At 42.6% G+C, this 5,966-nt stretch overlaps 1 pseudogene; it reads right to left on the bottom strand.

Moving 5' to 3' along the window:
• Positions 1 to 4,364: 4,364 nt before the first annotated feature.
• Positions 4,365 to 5,507, bottom strand: LOC110335127 (annotated as a pseudogene).
• Between the last annotated feature and the right edge of the window lie 459 nt (positions 5,508 to 5,966).

Here is a 5,966-nt window from a genome sequence, read left to right as displayed (position 1 = left end):
GGTCATTATAGCAGGTGTGTTTGCTTCTGTGAGTTAGAGTGCTGTTGGAAGGAAGCCCTAAGATTGAAGCTCTGACTAGCTTGCTGCAGCTGAAAGAGAGGAGAGTTAGTTATGGGAGGCTCCCCAATGGAAAGCTGTGCCCACTGCAACAAACTAGCCCAAGCAGAAAGTCATAAAATGACAAAAGATACTATTTTATTGTGTTGAAGGTCAGAACTCAAAATTAGTACCACTGAGCTGAAGTCAGGGTAATTTCATGGCCATGCTATTTCTGGAGATTCTAGGGGTGGGACCTCCTTGCCTTTGCAGCCTGAGACTTCTTTGACTCTTAGATGCTTCAATCTCATCTCTGTTTCTATATTCACAATGATGCACTCTGTGCCTCTCGTCTTTATTAGCCCTTTCTTGCAGGATACATGTGAAAGTATCCAGAGCCTACCTAGATGATGTAAGATAATAAGTTTATCTCAACATTCTTTTGGGGGGGGGCGTTTCAAGACAGGGTTTCTCTGTGTAGCCCTGGCTGTCCTGGACCTCACTCTGTAGACCAGGCTGGCCTCGAACTCAGAAATCCGCCTGCCTCTGCCTCCCGAGTGCTGGGATTAAAGGTGTGCGCCGCCACCGCCTGGCTATCTCAACATTCTTAATTGGAAGAACTGCAAGGACTGCAGGCCTAGGATGGAAGTAGGGGCTGGGAATGTTTGAGGTTAGATACAGAGGAAGAATGGGAGGCTGAATTCTTATTAGGTGTGTGGCCTAAGCAGATGGAAATAGGGAAGCAACCTCCTGGAAAGGCTACATAGAGAACTTCCATAGAGGTAGGCATTTCTTTTGATGATATCTACTAGTAACAACTATATTACCCAAGTATTCATCATCTTCAGTAGTTATTTGAGAGCAAATACGATCTCATGCTTCCTTTAGACAAATACTATAGTCTGTAGAAATAGAGGTGAAATCACCTAGGGCCTGTGTTATTGAGCAGAACTTCATTTTAAAAAGAGTAAGCATTTAGGGGAATATTTAGTATAAGTATTTAGTAGTTATAAATTGATATATTTTCATTTGATTCATTCCTTTTTTTTTTTTTTTTTCCGAGACAGGGTTTCTCTGTGTAGCCCTGGCTGTCCTGGAGCTCACTCTGTAGACCAGGCTGGCCTCGAACTCAGAAATCCGCCTGTCTCTGCCTCCTGAGTGCTGGGATTAAAGGCGTGCGCCACCACGCCTGGCTCATTTGATTCATTCTTGAGTATGTTGTTGGCCAGGTCCTTTTGCAGAAGACTGACCTGTCAGGGTGAATTTGACAACGTTCCAGAGAGCTTCCACAATCAAGGGAAGGGAGTTGACACCTGAGCAGTAGTCAAATGGAAGCCATTGCTGTAGAAAGAACAAAATGATGAGGCCAAGGTTAAGTACTGCTGAAGTGCGCAAGTTGTCTTCTTCTATAGACGACAGTTAGGAAAGACTGGAGGGTACTGGTAAGAAAGCTGGACTTAGCCTCTCCACCTGTCTTTGTGGCCTTGAGTAAGTTATTTTGTCACCAGTGTTGATTGTTCTCCCCATGCAAAGTGTCACAGCTTGCCTGCATGTTCCTAGACAATGTTTCTGTAGAGAAACTGCAATTGTGTTCCCTCAATTTTGGGTAGAATTGTGGAGGTTTTGGTCAACACATCAAACAAGAAGTCACAGTGGGGTTTCCGAAGCTAGACTTCTTAAATCCCTGTGGGATCAACTGCCCTGGCTGGACCATTAGCTTTTGGATTCCCACGGTGCATATGAGCAGAGTTATGATTTTGAGCATACCTTCATGGATACCTCTAGCCAGCTGTCTTCAAGCTACCCAAGCCCAGAGTCCTTAGATGCTCCAGCACCTGACTTCCAAGTTGCCACAGCCATGAAAGGCAGGTGACAGAGTACAAGTCAGAGTTATCCCCAGGTCTGATCACTTGATATGAAGACCCAGCTACACATCTACACATGTGTAGGGGACTTAGGTCCAGCCCATGCATTCTCTCTGGTTGGTGGTTCAATCTCTGTAAGCCCCTGTGGTCTTAGGCTAGTTGGCTCTGTAGGTCTTCCTGTGGTGTCTTTGATCCCCCAGCTCTCTCAATTCTATCCCCAACTCTTCCAGAAGACTTCCCAAGCTCCATCTCATGTTTGTCTGTGGGTATCTTCATGTTTCCATCTGCTGCTGGATGAAGCCTCACAGGAGATAGTTATGCTAGATTCCTGCCTGCAAGCATAGCAAAGTATCAATAGTGTCAGGGATTGGTTCCCTCCCATGGGGTGGGTCTCAAGTTGAGCCAGTCATTGGTTAGCTAGTCTCTCAATCTCTGTTCCATTTTTATCCCTGCATATCTTCTAGGCAGGGCAAATTTTCGGTCAAAGGTTTTATTAGACATTAGAATGGATATTCCAGCATGCTTCTTGGGTCCAGTAGGAAATCCTTTTTACAGCCTTTTACTTGGAGGCAATATCTATATTGCTGAGGCGCTGTTCTTGTATGCAGCAGAATAATGTATCCTCTTTTTGCATCCATTCTCTTAGCCTGTGTCTTTTTATTGGGGAATTGAGTCCATTGATATTGAGAGATATTACTGACCAATTATTTTTATTTCCTCTTATTTTGATGTTTGTGGTATGGATATATCTACATCTACATCTATATCTATATATCTATCCCCCTTTTTTTTTGTTTTGGTAATATGGGGTTATTTCTTGTGTTTTCTTGGATGTAGTTAGCCTCCTTGGATTGGAGTTTTCCTTCTAGTATCTTCTGTAGGGCTGGGTTTGTGATATATCTTGTTTTTGTCATGGAATATCTTGTTTTCTGTATCTACGGTGATTAAAAGTTTTGTTGGGTATATTAGTCTGGGCTGATGTCTGTGGTGTCTTAGGGTTTGCAAGATATCTGCCCAGGCCCTTCTGGCTTTTAGAGTGTCTGTTGAGAAGTCAGGTATAATTCTGATTGGTCTGCCTTTATATGTTACTTGATCTTTTTCTCTTGCAATTTTTAATATTCTTTGTTTGTTCTGTTTATTTAGTGTTTTGATTATTTTGTGGCAGGAACTGGTTTTGTTTTTTGTTGTTGCTTGCGTTCTCTCTTTCTCTTTCTCTCCTTCGTCTTTTTCTTTTGAGATAAGGTCTCTCTATGTAGCCCTGGCTGTCCTGGAACTCCAAACTGACCTTGAACTCATGGGAATTCATCTGCTCTGCCTCCCAAGTTTTGGGATCAAAGGCATGCACCACTATGCCCAAGTATGAATCAGTTTTTATTTTATTTTATTTATTATTTTTAATGAATCAGTTTTTAATGGCACACAATCACCCTTACATGGTTTTTCTCATCTCTAAAAACAATTATTAGTGTGCATATGTGAGGGGGGGCAGGGTATACACATGTCACAGCGCACGTGCAGAAGCCAAAGGACAATTTTGTGGAGTCAAGTACTTCTTTCCACTGTTACATGAGTTTTGGGAATATGACTCGGGTTACCAGGCTTGTACTTCAAGCACTTTTACCTGCTGACCCATCTCATCAGCCTTTGCCTGTCTTATAAAAATAGAATGGAAAGTGACAGGTGTAACCCCTGCTTCCCACCTTGTCCATCTGCTCCAGCTGCGTGACCTTCTTAATATGCCTTAGCTTATGGGTTTTCTGCTGACTGTTTTCTCTGCCATGGATGGTCCCATAACTGCACAGCTAATGCCTTCTCTTTCAAGCTTGAGTGAAACCTTATATTATCCATTGGCCATGCCCCTTCTAAACTTGCAATATATTTCACTTCCTATGCCTGAATCTCTCTACTGCGTTCTTTTTCCACTTTTTCCGTTTCCCCCCTCTTTCTATTTTTCTCCATACTGTGGTTTGTTAAAACTCCAATATACACACATGCTGCATATAGTAAACACCTCCAGCCCAATTTTCTTGCTTTATTATGTCCAAGTCACTGATGTAGCACATGTCCAGCTCATAGTTACACTTGGTACATCCTTCAGTGAATGACTATGCATGACTTATTTACACCATGAAAATGAGCAATGACATCCACTTACATGAAGATTTCACTCCCTCCTGAATTTACACAAAAACACTCTCAACACCGAATGGGTACACAACTCTGAAAGAAGACCTGGAGGGAGTTGGGGGAAGGGGAGGGAACAATTCAATTTCCAGAAGGAAAAAAAAGCAGATAAATGTAGACCTGCCCCAGAAATCTGATATAGAGCTTCCAGTTCTAGAATAGATGACTATCTGCTTTGCAGAAGAACCCAGGAAAGGAAGGGGAAGAAGACCTAAAAACATAACAGTAAACAAAGGAAAGCTGCCTATTTACAGGCCCTCCCTTTTCACTATTAAGAAATCAACATGTTTCTAGTCTTTTACTTTCTTTATCCCCATTGTCTCTAATAATCTGGAATTTTATGCCACTCTGTAAGCTAAGTTAAGCTACTAGTTTTCTGATCTCTGCCAATATTTTTAAGTGTGTCAGAGAAAGCCAAAGTCTCTCTCAGTTTGGCTGGAACGGTGTTTTGCTCCTCTCACTCTGCAAGGAGGGTCTGCTTGGTGAGCAATCCAGCCTATCTGTATGCAACACCTGAATTTTCTTTTCGAGAAGTTGGAATTCTTCTTTACTGAAAGGATGTAGCGCCTGACAACTATCTTTAGGAAGCAGGATGTTTGGGAGAATATACAAAGTCAACTGCAAAAAAACCAGCTGCTTCATTTTGCCAAGAAGGTTATCAAAACTTCCTTTCATACGAAAGGATGGACCATCCAGAGACTGCCCCACCCGGAGGTCCATCCCATAATCAGCCACCAAATGCAGACACTATTGCATATGCCAGCAAGATTTTGCTGAAAGGACCCTGATATAGCTGTCCCCTGTGAGGCTATGCCAGTGCCTGGCAAATACAGAAGTGGATGCTCACAGTCATCTATCGGATGGAACACAGGGCCCCCAATGGACGAGCTAGAGAAAGTACCCAAGGAGCTAAAGGGGTCTGCAACCCTATAGATGGAACAACAACATGAACGAACCAGTATCCCCAGAGCTCGTGTCTCTAGCTGCATATGTAGCAGAAGATGGCCTAGTCGGCCATCATTGGGAGGAGAGGCCCCTTGTTCTTGCAAACTTTGTATGCCCCTGTACAGGGAAAGGCCAGGTCCAAGAAGTGGGAGTGGGTGGGTAGGGCAGCAAGGCAGGGGGAGGGTATAGGGGACTTTCGGGATAGCATTTGAAATGTAAATGAAGAAAATATCTAATAAATTAATTAAAAAAAACCTTCCTTCCATGAAGCAGAGAAACTTCTCTGTGCATTAAGAAATTAAGAAAGAGCCAATTCCACAGTCTGGGATGCCCTCCAGATTCTTTAGAATGACCTGTTCAACAGCCCACATCACATCAAACAGGTGGCTATGTAGAAATGCTATGTAGATCCTCTGTGGGCAAGTCTGCTGTGAAGCCAAAGAGCTGCACTTCAGATGCTATCATATCCACTGACATCTTGCTTTAATTTGCTACCTTCAACTATGAAAACTAACACTTCCACTACAATCAGGATAGGCTTTGATCCAACTCAACAAAATTCTATTTTCTTTCCTTTAAGTAGGCACCCACCAGGTATATATCTTTCAATAACCAGTATGAATCCATGACCCTGAAGAACCAGCTACTCTTTCGTTCAAGTTTCCCTCAGTTTTTATTAACGCATGTACTGTCTCTTCTTTTCTGGATTAGAGTCCCTATGACTGAGATTAAACAGGAGACATTCCCAGACCATCTCAACAGGTCTAATGGCCTTTAGAGTCGATAGCCATGGCAGACAAGACATAGAAACCACAGCCTGAAAAACATCTTCTACTTCAACTCCTCAACCATTATCTATTTTGAGAGAAAGCATGGCTAGAGAAATGATTCTTCTAAAATGACTTGATAAGATAATTTCAATCTTTGTATTTTTCT

This window comes from Mus pahari, chromosome 17 (assembly GCF_900095145.1).
Source record: "Mus pahari chromosome 17, PAHARI_EIJ_v1.1, whole genome shotgun sequence".
NCBI classification, from domain to species: Eukaryota; Metazoa; Chordata; class Mammalia; order Rodentia; family Muridae; genus Mus; species Mus pahari.
Note: the sequence above shows the minus strand (reverse complement) of the source record. Positions and strands in the feature narration are given on the sequence as shown.